Genomic DNA, 21,139 nt, shown 5'->3' on the forward strand with positions numbered 1-21,139 from the left:
CACTCTCAGGAGGAAGAGGAGGAGCATCACAGAGTGGAATTTTTAACATCTTTCTAGATGTGATTATGAATTTAGCTAATGGTAAAATAGGATGCATAAAGCAGACATTTTGAGGGGAATAAGAAATAGGAAATCTGGAGCAAAGGCATTGTCCAGATTGGCTTCCTCTTGAAGGAGGCTCCTGATAACCATGGAAAAGTATAGGTTTACATGAGAACCCTAGGGAGTTTGGTGACATAGCAAGGGGTCCCCTAAAGGGAAAGCAGAATATAGAATAAAGTACTAACATACCTAATCTCACTGACCATTTGCAGTCCTAAACAGAAGAGTACACTTACCTTACGAGGAGGAGATGCCCCAAGAACTGGAATGGGGAGTTTGGGTAGTTGGAAAAACCCTTTCTATGTGGCTTACCAGATCCCAGGAGGTTTAGAAGACCAGAAAAAGCCTCAGATCCAGCTTTATCATTATGGAGAACTTGCTGAAAGGATTCCTAAAACAAAAAACAAGTAAGTAAATACTCTCGTTTGTTCCTCATACTCTCACCTGGAACACCTGCAGCCTCCACTCTTAAGGACACCTAAGAAGTTTCTGCAGCATCAAATTTACTAATAGTATTCTTACCGTCTTTGTGTGAGTATATGTACGTATGTGGAAGGGACAAGTTAGTTTGATTTAATAAAGTCTGAATCACGTTCTATTGTACTGTATTCAAATACACAAGACAAAGAGTAACTCAGACTAAACACTGTTCACTTTTTAAGAAGTGGCACTCCCAATCTCACTGTAATCAATAGATAACCACATTATAATTAACAATATTCATTTGTCTACAATATTATTTATGTACTCAATTTGATAAGTAAACATGTAAAAGTTGAAGAATATGGAGAAAATTCAAACTTCAGAATCAGGAACAGTGCATTTATAAAAGAGACCAAATCAATGAAATGACAGATATCAAGGTCTTATATATTTCTGTTAGCAATAAAATATGACAGTCTGTAATTCACTCATTCTTTCTTCAGACACCAAAACATGGGAAAATTTAATCCCAACTTTAGTAAAGTCTGAAAGCTAAATATTGAGTACATTCCAGGAAATGTATGAGATATAACCAGCTAACAGATACTGAATGGCTATACTTGATGACTACCAAATGAAGTTTTAATTAATGCTTCAAATACTTCCTAAAAAACAAACAAACAAAGTAACCAGTGGTCTATACTGATCTCATACAGATTGGATTGTAGCAAATTATTTTACAAAATTTAAAACACAATAAATTATCTCATACTGTTCCTGATAGATTTACATGCAAGGAGATATTATTGGCCCACAGTAGAGTAGTCACACTTGAAGTTTTCTTCAGAAAGAGTATTAGCCTGGTTTGCAGTGTGTAAAGGAGGATCATAGCATCTACATGCACATGGAAGGTCCGGTAAACTCTAAAGCAGAAGAGCTTAGATCTGTTTATGGCATCGTTGCTAACCCAACTGCTCCCAGAAAGGCCTATCTGTCCCTGTGTAGTTGCCGCCCATCATTCAAGCTCAGTCATTGGACACTAAGCAGTAGAGCTCTTGTGTCAGGATGTCGTCAATCATGCTTTATCTTTAATTAGAACATATAAGGATGAATGTTAGAGGCCAGGGTGAAGCCTTGGACATAAAATTCAGGACAGTTATTTGGGGGTTATAAATTAGAGAAAAATTGGCTTATGAGGTGTGTAATCAACACCTGGGAATACAGGTTTTATGGCTTGAGTTTCTGGGGGCATCAGTAATGCCTTATACTCAGTGAGGATGGTGACTGGCAACGCTAACCAGGTGGCTTGTTCTTAGGGACAATGTAAGCAAATTCATAGAAACATGTGGCACCTCAGCATACACTTAGCCCAACACGCCTCTCTGTGTCATGCGACCACAGGCTGGAAAGGCTTTCTTTAGAATATCATTGCCTAACCTGTCTTTGGTAGTCAGTGTACCATATCAACTAATAATTGTAGGTACCTAAAACCCTCTATGCTTCACTACCTAGGCATAATGAGGTGGATTAAGGGTTGGAGACCTGCCTCTTACAAAGGCCCTCAAATGGATTAGAACGTGTTATTTCCCCTGTGCGAACAGCTTAGGCCACTTGAAATACATTGCACTTATAATGTCATAGTCTTACCAGATCCTTCATCCCTGACCTCAAAGCACCCTGCAAACAAAGTGCCTTCTCCATTCTGCAAAGGGTGGAGTGTGGTACAGTCAACTGGAAGCTAGAGCTCTCAGTTCTCTTAGAGGGACCTTATAATTAGAATTGTTGTTACATAATTCACGTTACAAGAAAAAAATAAGAGCTGTGCTGAGGGATATGAGTTTAAAAACTATTATCTATATTAGTTGTCTAGCTGAATCAAATTCACATAGTAAGTATTCAACACTCCAGTGTTTTTGTCTACATATGGATGGGCCATTCAGTAAGTTTACTTTATTCTATGGGTGATTACATAAACTCACACAAAGACAATTGCTGAGTCATTGTACTTTGGGTGTAATTATTAGATTCCAACATATGAGGAAGTCTTAGGTAGACAAAATACTGTTTGTCTATACCACAGATACTCCAAAAGCAGAGGTATGGAGCAGGACAGAGGGTCATGAGTTAATATAACTTTTTCTAAGAAGCCAGATAATGTATGCATTTACCTTACAAATTTTTAGTGAGGTCCCACTATATGCCAAGTACTGTTCTAGGCATTGGAAATAGAGCAGTGAAAGAAATGATAAAATTCCTGAGGAATTTGGAAAAATGAAGGTTCTGGTTACCAACTGGACACTCATACTTAGATAAGTATAAGAGGAGAAAGCAACAGAGGAGCTGGAAAGGGGGGAAGCCAATGAAGTAGAAGCAAAACCAGAGGAGGATAGTATCATAGAACCAAGGAAGACAAAGAGCATCCCAAAGGAGGGGAGGTTAACTGATCACGGAAAGCATCGAAAGCTGTTGAGAGGTAGTAAGACAAAAAGAGAAGAGGCTATTTGATTTGGCAACACAGATACCATTGGTGACTATGATTAGCCCAGCGTCAATGGAGATGTAGAGAAAGAAGCCTAATTGGAGGGGCTTAAGAAGAAAATAGGAGGTAAGGAAGTGGGTATGGGAACTACAGACAATTTTTCAGTAAGTTTTATAGTGAAGGAGGGCTAAAGAAATGCGAGGTAGCTGGGGGAAGATGAAGGTGAACAGAAAAATTTTATTTAAGTTGGAGATAAAATAACAAGTTTATTTGCTGTTGGATAAGATACAGCAGAGAGGAGGAAATTGATGGTGGTTGCTAGAAGGAAGCCCCTAAGGGTGTAAGACAAGTTGGACCCTAAGCACAGGAATGGAATTGGCCTCTGATGGATGCAGACACACTTATTCACAGTAATAAAGAGGCAGGATTTTGGGTGTAGACATGGGCAGATTGGTAATTACAAAGGTGGAAAGATGTGGAACCTCTTGGCTTCTATTTTTTACTTAAGGAACTTTGAAGAAATGGTCTCATCTAAGAATTCTGGCAAAGCAAATATTTAGGAGGGTCGATGAGAAACAAAACAGTATGAAAAACATAAGCTCAGTTTTGTGGTCTTGTGCTTTTCCCCAGCAATATCCAGCTGTGTAAGCACAGCTTATGGGGTTTGGGGTTTCATCAACTTCGCCAGGTGAAAGGACCTGTAAAAGAGTAGTAATTTTAAAGAGAAACATAAGGTCTTACCAAGAGAAGGAAGTAAATGAGAATCAGAAAAAAAATTATTTTGGTTTTGGAATTAGCAGTGGAATTAGGAAAAAATTAGCACCTTCAATGGACTGGATATGTAGATGCAAAGAATTGCAGCAGTTATAGAGCAGGACGCTAAAGACAGATCTTGGAGGCAACAGAGCTATCAGTGTCAACAAGAAGAATGACTAAGACAAAGGACATCTAAGGTGCAGTGAGGAAAAGTGATGGCAGCAAGGAAGTGACAGATCTTATAGGATCTAAGAGTACTTATTACAGTAAAATTTAAGCTGCAGTAATAGACCACAAAACACAGCGGCTTCAATATGATAAAAGTTTACTTCTCTCTCTCTCATAAGAGCCCAGCTGTAGGAAAGAAGACCAAGGAAGTAGGTTGCTGGACTGCATGAGGTCAAGCAGAGATGCATACACTCATTGCTCTAGTACCTGGATACATCCCTCATCCCTGCGGCCCAAGCTGGCTCACCATCACTACATCCAGAGGGAAAAGAAAGTTAAGGAGAAGCTGTTTCCTCTTAAGGAAGTTGAACATACTTCTTCTGCCCACATATAATATCTTAGCAATATGGCCACACCTCCACAGGGTCTGTAGTTGATTGGCCATGTGTCTAGCCAAACCTCAAAAGTTCTATTATAAAGGGAACAAAGGAAGAGATGACAGCAGGGGACAATTAGCACTTCTCCCACAAATGTTCAGGTCGCCAAGAAAAATGGCAAAGTGGTAATGGATACATTTCCTTGGAATTGAAAATTTTATTTCATAGAGATCAAGACTTGATTAATTTCTGTATTTTTTTACCAAAATCATTGTTGGAGCACTTGCTCTATGCCAAAATATGAGCAGAGTGTACTTATAAGATTCTCACATGCTCCTTAATCTTAAGGTGCTCAAACTCTTTGTTAGGGAAGCAGAGCAGCAAAACAAACAAAAATAACTAGTGCTACAAAGGGTTATAGACACTATGTCAGAATAATGCACGTAATAAAGGGCAAGACAAAAAAGAAAAATGTTTGCCTTCTCTCCAGGTCAGGGGATTGTAGGCAGGTGCTCAGGAGAGACTTCATGGAGAAGGTGTGACAGCAGGAGCTACCAGTGCGGGGATCATCTACACTGCCACGTGGCTTTACAGGGCTCTGTGGTTTCCACAGTGCCTTCATATTCACTTTCTCATCTAACCCTCCAACCATTCTTTGAGAGGTATAGGTCCGGTATAATGATGTGCACTTTACAAATAAGTAAACTGAGGCTCAATCACTTGCCCAAAGGCTCATAGCCAGTAAAGAGCAAGGTTGTTTCTAGAGTCCAGCACAGAGAGCTTTCCAAGGTGTCATGTGGGGGATTAAGAAGAGACAGACTTAGATGAATAAGACCTGGAGAGGGTGTGTGTGTGTGTGTGTGTGTCTATCCCAATCATAAAAAAAACACTTGAAAAGCAATCATTTCTTAACTCTGTGGAAATAGGTCAATGCACAGCAGACCACATAAGATGGAATTCTGAAGAAAAGAGGAAGGAGGCCAGCTGTTGTACTATTCCACAATGGAGGCAATTTACAATTATGTAAGGCACTGTTCTCCTGTGGCATAGGATACCAAAATAGCCAAAAATGACATTACATGGCTTAAACATTCACTTCTTCAGCCAACGTTAGCTTCGAAAATGTTATGGCTATTTCCAGAATCTAATTCAACCTCCAAAAATTAAAATTTGCCATGTGCAAGATATTCAAAAAGAACTGGAAAAACAATTTTGCAAGTAAGTTCCAAAACTGTTGTTTTGAGCAATGGCAACAGCCTCATGCCAAATCCTTAACTTTCCAAGATGCCTACTTGGAAGCAGATAATGTTCATTTGGGTGAATATCCTGCCACACTTTCAAATGCAACCTCATTAATTTATTATCAGATCTCGGAAATTGTACTATTAATCTATCACCTTTAGAAGGTTATGTTACTCCTATTTACCAAGGAAAAGAGACAAAGGGAACAAACAGCATCTAGATTACAATTTTCATTGGATCTTTGATGCATAAGAATTAAGGCTGAATTCCACCTATTCCATTCAATAGGCTTTATTGCCTCCTATGCGTTAAATGCTGTAGCCAGAGTAGAGAAAACAGACTTTTCTTTGCTTCTGTATTTCTTTCCCATGTCTTCTTAGGAGAACATAGTTTGCTGGCCAAATCAAGCTCACAGATTTGGATGTCACAGACTGAATATAAACAATTTGATTGAAAAGGGTTAAAACTCTATGCTGTTAATGTGTACAGCAAATACTATAATAGGGTACACCTAGGGGAGTGGGAAATTTCTCCTTGGGATAAATCAAGGGAAAAGCTCAAGTGGAAAGGTGAATAATTTTCATCAGGTGCATGAGTTAGCAGGGTAAGGATGGAGAAATTCAGGACACAGGGTCAGAGTGAGTAAAGGCCCTCCCCACCCAAAGCAAAGTATTAACTTTGCTGATTACCAACTGCAGGCATTTTTCATATTCACCCTTGAAAATTTACAGTCTATCTAATGGATAGTGTTCAAACACCACAATTTTCATTTAAAGACCTCAAAACATTTGTGAATATTATCATATTTCTATCATAAACTGGAAACGGCCAAATAGTGACCTAGTGTTCACAGAAAAGAGAGAGATAATTCTGGAAAGTAAAATTAGTTAACTTCACCTCAATCCTTGCCATAATTTTGGAGCAACTAACTGAAGTAATGTAAATTGAGCATCCCAGAGAGCAGATCCTCCCAATGACCCTCAACGTCCTAGGTTAGTCCTGGTCCCAGAGTTTCCGGGGTATGAGTGTTGCTAGGCCAAAATGTGGGAGGCCTAATTTTAATTTTAATTTTCTTACACCTTGCTAAAATAAAAAGCCACTATAATTTTTCTTGTTTTCTAAGGAGAAGGTAGAAACGGCTTAAAGTAAAGGCTACAAGTAGATAGACTGAGAGTGGATCAAACATTTTTTTTCAGAGATTGGTAGTAACCTAAGAGGCCTTTAGAGAGTTGAACAATGCAGTTCAGGACCCTTTTTATTTTGGGTGTGGGGGTATGTGAAATGGAGGTTAGTTAGAATGCTCAAACTTCCTTTGTATTTTAATCCACTAAATCTTTATTGGTCTAGGCAAGGGGGGAAAATCCAAAAACTAAAACTATATGGAGCACATAAGAGCATAACAGACAATTGTCAGGAAGGAAAAATGCCGTAGGCTTGGCACTGCTTTCTTTTCTCAGCTGATCTGTTACCTACAGGGCAATGCGTGATGCTAACAGTTCACTGGGTTGTGACTATAACAGAGATAAGAGGATATGTATGTAGGAAATAGGATTCTCTACACAATTTGGAGACATCAGTTGTTCTCATGCTTTCCGAAACCTCAAAATGGAAATCACTAAACGCTGATTTATATCTAATGAAAATTGCAAAACTTGGTGCTCTACCATTACCTATGTTTTCCACTGCTGAACAGTATCTCATTAGGAAATTGTAAAGAGTCATACACTTGAATTAACATGTTCTTTTTGATTTAAAGTTCAACTTGGCTTACTTACATCATGAATGTTCCCTGAGAGTCTGAATCTGGGCTTCCCTCAAGGACCTGAGCCTCACTGCTTTAGGATTTTCTACATTCTGTTCCATATGGTGCTGAAGTTATTTTAGGATGTGTACCTGCAGACGGATTAATCACGAGAATTCCAAAATGCCTTAGAACTCCTTTAGCTCAAGGGAAAATCAGAGAGATGGAGTTTATCCAAGGTCATAGAGTGAGAACATTTTTCTCTGCCCACCTCAAGCTTCTTTGGAACAAAATCAAATTATTCCCTTATTTAGGAACCATGATGAACCCATCACAGGATGAGGTGCGCAATGTTTGGAAAGATCCAGTTCTAATACCGACTTCTCGGGACACCTCTCTTTGTTCCGACCACTTTCCAGTATTCTAAGGACCTTTCCTTGGGTGTTTTACTCTGATGATACCACTGCTCTGCGAGTCCTTGAATGCCAGTACCTAATCTTCATTTTTATACCTACAATGCATCTTAGGCACTAAATAAAAGAGTATAAAAATAAAAAATAAAGAGTATAAAAAACACCAAAGGCTCTTTATGATGATGCAAATGCTGTACATCATGTGTCATTCCCAACAGGTGCCAATAATAATATAATTTAATATTTATTTGTATAACATTGGTGATAATTAGTAGTTTGCACTGAACTGGGGACCTCTTGAGAGCAGAGGTCACATCTCTATGCCTTCCTGTGTCTTCTCCAGCATCCAACACGTGTTTGTTCGATGAAGAGTCACTTCTCAAGGGAATTCCAAGCACTCTGGTGGCACCAGACAGTCATTCCTATTAGGTGTGTACTAGGGGCACCTCCGTTTGATTCTAGCTTGCATTCTTGGCAGTAAAATGGTAGCATAGCATTTTCTGGGAGGCCACACACCCTGTTCCTACAGCTGTATGTTTCAGCTTCTCTGTACATGCTCAGGGGGTTGAGAATCACCTGTTAACGCCTAGGAAAGGGAGCCTTGCTTAGTAATAATACTGTTGCTATAACTCATTGAAGTGGAGCTTATTAAACAGGAGTGGATGCCTTCCGTGAGGATGTGTGCTGCTGTAGTCCTGAGAGCTCAAAGGGGAAGGTCAAGTAACTTGTTTCTTTAATCCATTAGCACATTTATCGTTGACCCACTGTGTACCAGGTAAGTGGCTAAGGATACAGAGATGACTAATAAATGGATTCTGCTGTCAAGGAGCTCCAAGTCAGATGGGGGAGACAGGCATATAAATAGACAATTTTATATAATGCTATAATTGCTTGTATAGACTAATGAACAAAACAGCTTTTTGTCCATTACACCAGTTCAATTTTCCTCCCAAAACATCTCATCCTTTCCTAAAGAGGAAATTGCTCCGCAGGGCTCTGAATTTTTAAATATTCTGAATTCTAATTGGCCTTCAGCTATTCAGACTTAATACTATTGTTGGTGCTCAGGAAATGTGTCTCCAAATTGATCGATGTTTCAGAGAGGAAGAAAATAACAACAATAACACCAACTATTTCCCAGAAACACGTATCTGCTCAGGAGGAAAGAGCAAGCCAACACACAAATCCCTTTGAAACAAATGTGTCAGAAGCAGGACTCAATAAAGCATGGATGTAACATGAAACAAGTCACATAATGGAGCTGATTGTGTTGTTGGGCACAGGTTTTGAAATCCTTCTTCCAGCTCCTGCCGTGGCCCCAGGTTAAAAATCTGCAATGTGTTAAGCAATTGTAACCTTTAAGGTAAGAGGGTCAACTTACTCAATATGGTTTTACTCTGGAGCAGAAACTGGGACTAACCAAATGTCAAGTGTCTGCTACCAAACCACTGCTCCCCTATATACCGAGTATGAGAAACATCTCCTCTTCCCTTAGAAACCTAAAATCTTCATTTCAATACCTAAATTCTCATGAATCTAAATAAAACTGTTAGTTTTGCCATTTTTTAAATGCAAATCTCTAGGCACTATTGCATTTATAATGTTATTTTCACTCTACTCAAGAAAGTCTAAGCATTTAAGTGCACTCACTAAATTTCTCATTCTGCCTCAAAATTAGGCATGTTTAACATTGGTTTTCCAGGATGTGCAATAATCTACACAGAATGTATATTGGGAGGAGTAGGTTACCTCAATTCCTTTTAAAAATTGAAGCAACTTGCTCTGCTGAGAAATATCAGATGGTTTATTTACTGATTACAGGGTAATGGCAGTTTGGTTCATTGCTTTGTATGGTACCATATTAAAATCCATATCACCTCCAAAATATCTGAATATACTTTTACCAATAGAAGATTGACTCAAAGCAGCACTCAATCATGTTTTTTAAATTACATAGTGTGTTTGGATCATTGCTAAATCTTCATTTTTGAATACGTAAATAGACTAAATAGGCTTGCATTTGACTATCAGATAAAAGCAATTCTTTCCAATTGATGGGAACTAATTTTCTCAGTCTTCTCTCCCTGCATTTGGAGCAGATGAGGCAAGGGATCCCAGCAGGTGGCCTTCCGGGCCCTCACCCCAATTGCTGCACACATTGACTTTATTTACCTTAGCCAGTATCATGCCCTGGTGTCTTGTAAAAAGATCAATCAAAATAAATTGTTTCCCATAGATATTAGGTTCCCCTAGATATTTCGCAACTATTCAGGCAGTGAACTGGGGGACAAAAAAATGCCATGCTCTCGATTGTTTCTTTAGTCTTTAGTTTTCTCCGTCTCTCGTTAATCTGTACATTTCCTCTAGCCTATTTTTTTTTTAAGTATCATGTTAAAACAGAAACAAATTGCAAAAGCTGAAAGTAATGATCTTGAGAGTTCCTTGACAAGTCATATCAGGGAAGATGGGCCAAAATGACAGTTTGGGGCTAAACTGTGGAAAACATTGATTTCTTATCTTTCACTGTCAACCTGGAGAGAAGAGGAATCATAGCCAGGTACACAAGTTGTAAGGTTCATTCAGTAGTCCAGACTGAAAGAAAAGGGTTGTAACTCTGTGAAAGTTACACAGAGCTGCATGCAAGAGGCATTACAATAGTGCCTATTATTATAATGGAGATGGATGGGTGGATGGGTGCGTGGATATATGATTGATTGATTGACAGATAGGTAGATAGATAGATAGAGCAATTTAGCTTACAATTTGTCCAGCACTGTTCTAAACTCTACAATTACATTTTAATTTAGCACATACAACAAGCTTATGAGGCAAGTGATATTTAATATCAACCAAATTGCTTATGGAGACTAACAGTAAATGGCGAGAAAGAAATGAAAAATTCAATGGGGCCTCCAAGCTTGTGTGATGGGGAAAATGAAATTGTTAGGGCTGAAATCATTTTGAATCCTTTTTTGGGAAATGGCCAGTTAGAAGGCTATTGAATCTATGTGCCATCTCTTTACTTGATACATCACATCATTAAACCTCATTAATTTGCCCTAATTAAGTGCAAATTATGTGTTGTGAGGCCAGTCTGAATTAATGAAAAGTCTCAACAGAGAAGGGCATTTTTGAAGACAATATAATTTTATTAGTCCAAGTTCATGTAGCAAAGCAGCTGACAAGTACTAGACTCTTAACAGAAGGAAGTATTACTGGTATGAATGATTCTTGGAAAAATACAAATAAATATATATATTAAAATCAGTACATCCGGTGTTTAAAATGCAAAGGTGACCACTAGTTTCACTATCAAAGAAGCTTACTATTTTTTTCCTTTCTTTATCCTATTGTTTTCTTGATAAAAAATATTGCTGATAGATCTATTAACGCCTTCTAAAATCTCCTCAGAACAAAATAATATCCAGGTCCCTAGAAGATGAGCCATAGAAAACAATTATATTTTAGCTTGAGTATATCACATTCCCTATTATTACCATTCCTATAAATTAAAGTTTCCTTTGCCCCATTACTATATAAGGATCATTTTACATAAGGTATTTTTTATTTTATGTTATGCACAGTGCAAGCAGAATGGAAGAACAGATGTTCCTAAGTTGCAATGTTCCTAAGCTCTTCTCAGTTACTCTGGTTATTCTAAAGTCTAAACTTTCATTTAAACTCCCTTTGTTACTCCTCAACTCATTTATGCCTCTGCACTGCCTCTTCCACCACCACTGTGCCACCTACCACAGCACCAATGGGTAATGCTTTGCATGAGTATCTAGATCGCAACAGCAATGCTATATGATAGTACTTTTAATTTTCCCATTTTATAGAAGGAACACGGGCATGCAGAGGACAGGAAATTTGCTAAAGTTGCACAAATAACGGTCAAAATTTAAACCTGTGTTCAAGTAGTAAGCCCTATGATCTTAACCAGTCTGCTGCAGAGCCTTGCTCTCTAATTAACTGTGTACCCTAGGCACCCTCACTGGTGCACTGGAGCTGATCAGTATTAGTTCTCAGGAGCAGACTGTGCATGTCTCTTCCAAAATGTTCATTAAATGGCATGATGTTGGCTGCTTGAAACTGGCCATGGTGAAAGTATTTACACCTTGGAAATTGGCAACACTACAAATCAGGCCTTTTTTTTCCCCCCTTAGGGAGCTGGTTTGTTAAGTATTTACCAGCACATCACTGGACACTGTCTTTCTACTTTGGGATCCATGGAAGTTATGGAACTAAGAAATTCCAGTCCCAGGCTGATGGACAAGACCATCCTAACAAACTGGAATATGGGATTGAATAATACCTTTGCTGGTTAATCTTAATTAGAAGTACCTAGTGTTTACCACACAGACATGAGAACCAGTTAGCCCACAGGCCATCTATGGTCTATCCTCTATTTTGACATGACATTTATCTAGATGAAAAGAGTGACTGCTGACATCAAGCAAGACTATTTGCCTGCCTCGCATTCTCTCAGCTTCATCTTTGCATCCAATCATAACAAGTCATAATTCTGTTCAAACTTCTGCCAGCTGTGCACTGACAGTGCCTGTCTCAAACAAGACAATGTGACTCTCTCTTCCTAGTGCTTCTGGGACACCACCTGTTGGAGCCCACTTGGCATTTGCATATACACAATTCTGAATTACTGGGCACTTCATACTTGGGGCACCAACAGAACATGGCAGGTCATAAATGCTTTTTCCTTTTAATCCTGTCCTGACAAAAGTGAAATGCATTCTATACTACTTCTCAGAAGGTCCCAGGGCAAAGAGCACCAGATATGCAAGTAGCGGTCAACTCAACAACGCATCCTTACACTAGCTTTCTTTCTTTACCCCATTCCACTCTTCCCCTGTCTTTCACTCCTATTCCCTGGTATCAGGTTTTGTTGTTTTTCTTTTTAATTGAAGTGTAGTTGACATACCATGCTATATTAGTTTCAGGTGTACACCATAGTGATTCGACATTTATATACATTACAAAAGCCTCACCATGATAAGTTAGTTACCATCTGTCATCATTGTTTCAAACAAACTGCCTGTGGCTTTATTCTGGGGGGCGGGTAATGTGTACTGGGACCTCTGTCTTTGAGAACCTCCCACAGTCAGAGCAAGGAGGCCTAAACTTGAACAAAAAGAAGAGGATGTGGGTTCTTTCTTTCTCCAAATACCTGGATGCATAGTGCATTCTTAACAACCTTTGGCCCTTCAATAAAACTTAAATTCTAGCAATAACGATGACCACTAAGCAAATAATTATATGAATATTTAATTTTTCCTCTAATAAGTATTACAAAAGAGACCTGTCAGATTTTTTTTTCCAGTTTGGGAATATATAAAAGACAACACTTCACTTTCTTAGTGGTCCCTGAAATGCTCCTTTCTAGAGGAAGGGACCCTGGCATTCCTTGCCCAAGGCAATAAATAATCAACATTAGAAATCATAATCACCATACTGGGGTGGCACAGGTAATCCCATAAAAAACCCAATCTGAGATCACAACAGCCAATCCAGGGGAGGAAAAAAAGCAATCTTTTCATAAAAGAGAAACAGACCTTACTACTCCAATAAATTTCCCCATGGAAAATACAAATCCCCAATTACTATCTAACATGTGCAATATACAAAGCCTCACTCAAAGCTGAGGATCTGCACAATATTTAACAAATTACCATCATCACAGAATGTTGGATGGAGGTTCACAACCAGACCAGACAGGGAAAAAAGGGGAGAAAAAGCCCCAAAGTGTTTGCTTTCAAAATCTTGCATGAAGTAAAGTAACTTTTTGAAAATCTCTGTTTTCTTTCTACATTTTCCCCACTGACAGACTCCAAGAACCCAGCTGATGATGGAGTTCAGATAGAATGAATCTAATTATTTTGGATGCCTGGTCTTAAGTTTTAACCTTCCTGGATTCTTTTCTGTGGCTTTTTTCAATGATAAAAGCATTTAGAAGACCCAAATAAGAAAAAAATGAAAAATATTGATCTTCTAAATTCTCGTACTGGTTTCAGTCATCATTATTTGGAGTAAGAGAAAACAGTCATGCTACAATCTGGGTACACCCTGTTGTTCCAGTGTAAAAAGTCTCCATTCCACACATATATTTAGTCCCTCCTTTAATTGCTTCAACAAACATTGTCTACCAAAAATTACTAGGCACATTGTTAGGCTTTTAGACTGTAATATGTAAACAGTCATGATTTGAATGTCCACTACATTCAGGTCACAATAGATGGTAAGCAATAGTGGCTGTAAAAACTAGTCTTGAATCTGACCTATTTTTCGTAAGCAGATGAGCTTGACCATGTATTTGTGACCAGTGTCTCAGGAATAATTTCCAAAAGAAGGAATCACAGCCCCATAGAATGTTAGCACTGTATCAGGCCTCAGAAATAATCTAATTCACTTGCCTTATTTTACAAATGACAAAAGGATTCCTAGAAAAGATTGATTTTGCTTGCAGATACATAACAATTAAGCAGCTATAACTGGCAAATTAACCATTTATACATTCTGGTTCTTTGTAAATTATCCATAGCCACCTTTCTTATTTTTCATTTAATTCATTCACTGAATGATTGGGGGATAAAATGATGAACAAAACAGGAAAGGTTGCTGTTTACCCTTACGAGTTTAAAATCTAGTACTTTAGACAAATAGTAATCAATTATTTTCCCAAATAAATACAAGTAAGTAAATAAATAAAAATCCCTATGTAATTTTGCTTCATTGATTATATGAAGCTTACACTGGACTTAAGTGGGGAATCTGAAAAGGCTTCTCTGAGGAAATGAGCAGAGAACTGAAGGATGTGGGGACATTAAGCAGGGAGTGGGGAAGAGAGGCAGAGAGAGAGAGAGTAAGGGAGATTTGGAGAGTATATTAGTTTACTGTGGCTGTTGTAAAAATGACCTCAAACTTGGTGGCTAAAAACAACAGAAATGCAATCTCTCCCAGTTCTGGAGGCCAGAAGTCCAAAATCAAGGTGTCGGTAAGATTGAGTCCTTCTTGGAGGCTCAGAGGGGGACCTGTTTCGTTGCCTGTGTGAGTCTATTTGGGCTGCCATAACGCAACACTTCAGACTGGGTGGCTTTAACAACAAAATTTCATTCTCTTACAGTCCAGAGGCTGAAAGTCCAAGATCAAGGTGCCAGCAGGATTGGTTTCCAGTAAGGCTTCTATTCTGGCTTGTAAACAGCAGCCTGCTTGCCATGTCCTTACATGACTTCTCTGTGATAATGTTCAGAGAGTGAAAGAATTCTGTGCACTTCTTTTCTTAAAAGGACTCCAGTCTTAGCTTAGGGTCCCACCCTGATGATCTCATTTAATTTTAATTACCTCCTTAAAGCTCTGTGTTTAATACAATCACCTTAGGGATTAAGGCTACAAATAATAACTGGGGGACACAATTCACTCTGTAACAATACCTCTCTCCTAGTTCCCCACAATCCTTGACATTCCTTGGTTTGTGGCAGCATGATTCCAAATGCTGCTTCTGTCATCACATGGCATTCTCTCTCTCTCTCTGTGTCCTTATAAGGACACCAGTCATTGGATTTAGGACCCATCCTAGTCTTTAATGACCTCAGCTTTACTTGATTACATCTTCAGAGACCCTATTTCTAGATAAAGTCACATTCACAAGTTTTGGGTAGACATGAACTTTTGAGGGATGTCCAATCCAGTACAGGGGGTAAGGGGTTATTAGCACGTACAAAGCACCAGAAGAGGTAAGGGAAAGAGCATTCCCCAGATGGAGAATACAGCAGCATGCTGGGTCACAGAGAGGGAAGCGAGCCAGGTCAGCAGGCTTTGTCAGCTGTGTGGAGCATTCCGTCTCATCCTGAGAGAATTGGGCAGATACTCAAGGGGTTAAAGGAGATGCTGTGACTGAATTCGTGTGTTAAAAACGGCATTTAGGCTTCACTGTGAAGGCAAAATGATCTGCAAGAACTTGAGGAGGCAAATATGGTGAGCTTGATGAATGAGGATGATGGAGCAGACGACAGGTACTGGAGAGAAAAATCCATGGGGTTTGGGATTGCCCTTGCAGTGGAGAAGGCAGAGGAATGGATTAGCACAGAACCTCAAACCTACAGCTTGCAGGAGCCAATTCTGTTTTGTTTTTCATTTGCTTTTTGATTATTGGCCCACAGTGATTGAAGTGAAAATTCAGGTTCAATAAACTATCCATGAAACACAAAATTTTTTCCACAATTAACACAAGGCTCTGCTGGCTTCTGTGGAAAGCTTATGTAGTTTATTCCAAGGTGGTAGGGATTAAATATACTCTTATTTTTAGAAAATAAAGACTTTTTTTAGAGGATATGGTCATAGATGATTAATATAGTGGGCATGGGGTATATTTCCGTAACAGTTTAAAATAACTATATAAATGATCTATTTGATTTCCCCCAATAGCCGTTCACTGAGTCACTTCATTAAATATGCCCTTCATCTACTTTAATAGGATTGAATGAAAGGAATTAGAAATGACTAATCCAGTTATTTCAATTAATAGCATCTTGTAGACTCTAGGATAAAACAGTTCATTGTTTAGTTTTTCTTTTGCATGCAGAACAATGTTCAGACAGACATTCAGACCATCTGAAACCTTCAGATTTATGGTATAAAAGATATACATCCCAGAAATATAAGGATTCACTGTATAAAATTTTCACTTATCCTCATTTCTCTCCTTTTCTCATTTCAACTAGTTAGGAAGAATAAATCCTATAAATGTGGACTCAAAAGGAAAAAATCTATTACATAAAAGAAGTACATAAGTTAATGGTAATGTATTGGACATGCAATTTAAATTGGAAAACCAACTTAAATGCAAAGCAATTACTGACACTTTTAATATTAGCTAGACTAATAAAGCAGCAATTAGATCTCATTATATAGCTATAAAATTGGTTTGTAATAGATTGATTGCACCAAATGTTCCTACTAGTTTTTGATGGCCTTATGGACAAGAGTACTATTCTTCTATTTTGTTTTTTGGGAAAAAAAAATTCTAATGGTTATAATCCATTTGAGCTCTTCCATTTTAAGTAGGCATCAAAGAAAAGGCAAACAACAAGCACAAAGGAGAAACAGAAGATGAAAAAAGAGAAAGAAGACACCAAATACTACATTTACGCAAGTATATTTTTCCCAAGGGATCATCAGAATCATCTCACCAGAAGCAATTTTTGGAACTCTTATAGCAGGTTCATGTGTTCATACTTAAGGTAAGTGTGTGGAGATGGTTATACTAAATGGAATTTCTGTCTAAATTACATAATCAACTAAGTGACCTCAAATTCCTGATATCAGATACCATAATTCTAAAGAACAAAGAAACCTGCCCACTCCCAGTCCTTCCGCTCTTCCTGCCTCCCCTCTCCTGCCCCACCACCAAAGGTGGGAAAGCTATCAGTTATTGAGAGAGAAAAAAAATAAGCCATGACCCACGACTGTTGAAGTGTCCGTGATAGGATTCCAAAGGCCCCTTTCCTCATTTTAGGTGGGACAGATTTGTGATGAATTTTGCTGAAACCACATTCTGCAGCCCCTGCCCCTCCCTGCCCTGCTCATCTCACCTCTTCCCTGCAGCACTCACTACACTTAACATGTGCTCACGGATGCCTGGCTTGAGCTGTTTCTAAAGAAGCTGATCTGAGACAAAACTTGTCTTTTGTTTCTTTGAAGCATTTGGTTGCCCCAATCACCCATTCTCTGTTTTCCCCTATAATAATAGACTTGTATCTGGGCACATGGCCTCCTAGAATAAAGAGTTAATTGCCCAGGCTCTTTGGCAGGCTTGATGAGGCTAAGGGACTAAGTTTTGTTTAATAAGAAATTAACAGAAGTGTTTTTGGTAGCTGCAGGGAGTAAACTACTTTTTCACAAGTAAATTATCTGCATTGTCTGCCCCTGTTCCTTGTTCTTTTACCTATCCTCCTGCCTAAAATGGGCACACCACCATCTCTAGCCACCAGGATGAAAACCACACCATCGAGGGATGACAGAGCAGCAAGATGAAGAGAGTTCAGGTTCGTGAAGACTCTACGAGAGCACAGTATCAGCTTTGAATGGCACACCTCTGGAAACTCACATGAAGAACATCTTAATTCTGTCTTGTTTAAACTGTTCTGATTTGGGGTTTCCTAATACTGTGGCACCTTTAACAAAATCCACAGAAGGTGAAGAACCATCATGTGCAAAATATGTCATCTGTCAGGATCCAAAATCTAACATAATTGAAACAACTGGCAAAAAGAGAGGAAGCTGCCAGAGAATAAACAACGCACGTTGCAGATCACTCAGATCCCAAGATAGTAGGGTCTAGCACTCTCTGTCTCAAATAGGTTGCAATGTGGTAACTTACCAGTTTTGATCTGAGAGTTGTATGTTCCAAATAGGCCACCTCTCATAGGGTTGGCTTCTCCTTGGATCATGGCACATTGAATAGTGTTCTGTAAGCTACTGTGCATGTGTGTGTATATGTGTGTGTGTGTTTATACATTGCACAAGTAATTTTTAAGACCTTAAATGAGATACTAATATATGCTAATGTTAAAATAAAGGATCTTTATAATAATTTTTCTGTGTAATTATCTTATAACTACTTTTAAATCATATACTTCTTCCTAATATAAACAGCAGAACCAACACTCAAGTTTTAATTTCCTTACTCTAGATAATTAAGATAGGAAGTGAGCTACAACCCCAAAAATATGAGTCAATAAAAATGACTCTACAACTATCTGATATTTGAGGGTAGATATCCTCTCTAAAATGCAATTGGTTCATATTTAATTATGGCCAGTAAAATTCATTCAATTCAATCGCTTTTTGTGATTAACTTATCCTGCATATTCAGCAGGAAGCCGTGTAACTCAAAGCCAGTATTCTAAAGGAAGATTACTGAGATATCTCTATGGCCCTAGACAACTGCTAACCTACCCCTCAAAAATATTGGCCAAACCAAACCATGTCCTGCTGTTCTATTGTGTACATTTCCAGGATGTAAACAACTGTTTATTCACGTGTGTAAGGAAAAAACTTCATTCCTCAGATGAGAGAGACTAAAAACAAGTGGAGATAGCTCAAGTAACACCTGTGCATTTTTAATTCAGTAGACATTTTTTAAATGTTAGTGACATTTTGTGTCTCACATATATCTGCAGAATTTTTTATTTTATTTATAAATTAGTCAAAATAAAACCATTGGGCATCTATTGTTTTCACATATTCCATTATATACAAATTTTCCAATTTATTTTCTCTGAACATTTCCCATAAATTTGTTAGTATTTATAGAAGGCAACGTAAATGTAGCGAAATATATTAAGTGAAAATATTTATTACATTTGTCTGTTTAGTGTGTTTTTCCTCTAATTTTTAAAATTCCTATTTATTTCCTGGCTGTTCCCTTTAAATCAAACATCTGTTGTAACCTATGGGGACTTTATGAATAGATATATCTTGAAACACTATCAAAAGTTCAAATGTCTTTTTTCTTTCTTTTGAACTGCTTATTATGTGAGAATTATTATCTTTTTAAAAGTCAATAAAGTGATCCATGGCTTGTAGTTTAATGTGTTATATCAGATGGCTGTTTTTTAGTTCAAACAAGGAACACATATTTATGAACTTTTGTTATGAAACTAATATACTTCTTCCTATAATTTATCTAATTTGCTTAAATTTTCTGAATTACAGCTATATTAGTGTAAAGCTCATTTTGTTCTCACATCACAAATGAAGACAAATACAAAAGTACTATAGTTAAGAAAAGCAGTATGCTCACCCTCAACCAAATTATTCATCAAATAACAAATAAAGAACAGCAAATAGCTATTTCAGTTCAGTCAAAACATTAGTACAGTTTTGCAGGTTTTGCAGCTAACAGACAAATTTTCAGAAGTGCATGTTTCATAAAAAGTTACATGAACTCAATTATGTAGGAAAGAGCCTAGAAAAAAAAAATAACCAGAAGGAAATACTCCAAAATTTTAGTGTGTTCATAACAGTGTACTCAGTAGAAAGTATTCTTATTTTCTTCTTTAGTTTGCTAACAGTTTCCAACGTTTCTACAATAAGTACATCAAATGTGTTCCTCTTGGTGTTCTGGATGCAAAAAAGGAGACACAGAGAAATTTAGGAAATTAACAGAGAGGAGATGCTTGAGGTGGTGGGGTGGCAGGTTTTATCAAGCCTATGTTTTCAAAGAAGCTTTAAGTGCTTAAAGAGGAGGTGATCAGAGATTTGGGCATCCTTTAGAGGGAAGAAACAGCCCCACACTAAAGAACAGCCCCACTTCCTGCAGAGAGACACCCTCAGGCAGATCCTACTTGTCCCACAAACAGGTTGAGCTCTGAAGGAGCAAGGTATGGTGTCCACAAAAAGTTAAAAGGAGATGAACAGCTCTCCAGCCGCTGCTCTGCCTACCTAACACCAATGTGCTCCTGTATGTCACCACATCCTTTTCCTCATCACCTGCAGAGCCTCGGTGCTGGAGAGGAAGGATTCTTATTAAAACTCTTCAAAAGGCAGAAAATGCCTGGAACAAAGTAACTGTAACAGTAAAATGTCCTGAAAGACCAATTAGAAATTGCAATACTGGGAGTTTTATTACAACGAACTCCTCCTTAATTATCAATCAATGAATCCTCTTAAAAAAAAGTCATATTCTCTGCTGGGGAAATGATGCTAATTATTTTCTGTTAATTAAGGCTGTTCTGGGATTCAGACATGCCATCCTTCACCTAAAAGATTGACACATCAATGCTAACATTATGTTCAGTGCACCCTTCTAAAGTCTTTATAACCAGTGATAATAAATTAGTGCATGTTATTTTAAACCTTTTGAATAATCATGGCTTTGTCTGGGAATGAAAAATGTATACATATGCAATAATACATGTACCTTTATATGTTTCTTAATACAGACTTGCAAATATTTAAAGAGAACCTCTCTGAGATACTGTGGCTCCTTTCACATTTTTATTAAGCAAAAATTAAATACAGTATTTATAAAGGTATCTACTCATAGCTCAGACAGCAAAAGGATGGGTTTAAAATAATTTAATTCACTAGGTTCTCTGTTATCAAAAGTAATACATTTGAGGAGAACTGTGTGCTAAAGCAGCTACTTGGCAATTACTTAATCAAATAGTAGTCTAACTAGGATACCACACTTAGCCATGTTAAAATTTAAAATATAATAAATATCAATTTGTGGTCCCAAGGCTTTTTCTTATTCTTTCCCAGAGTGAACAATCTTGAACACAAAATGGCTCTCATGAAGGATCAGCCAGTTGGGCTTCAGCCTGCATGGCCCCAAATGAAAAAGTCCTAGAAGCTGTGTGACTCAAGGTGATAATGCAGAGTAGAACATCTATTGCTTAGGAATTTCCTGTTTTCCCTA

The 21,139-nt window shown here is 38.0% G+C and overlaps 1 long non-coding RNA gene across 1 annotated transcript in view; it reads right to left on the minus strand.

Annotated features, from left to right (window-relative positions):
• Positions 1 to 352: 352 nt before the first annotated feature.
• Positions 353 to 21,139, minus strand: part of LOC130681220 (uncharacterized) — a 324,375-nt gene continuing 303,588 nt past the window's right edge. Inside the window, exon 3 of the long non-coding RNA XR_008994302.1 lies at positions 353 to 493. This is a non-coding gene — a long non-coding RNA (uncharacterized LOC130681220). The remainder of the gene's footprint in view (positions 494 to 21,139) is intronic.

This window comes from Manis pentadactyla, chromosome 16 (genome assembly GCF_030020395.1).
Source record: "Manis pentadactyla isolate mManPen7 chromosome 16, mManPen7.hap1, whole genome shotgun sequence".
NCBI lineage: Eukaryota > Metazoa > Chordata > Mammalia > Pholidota > Manidae > Manis > Manis pentadactyla.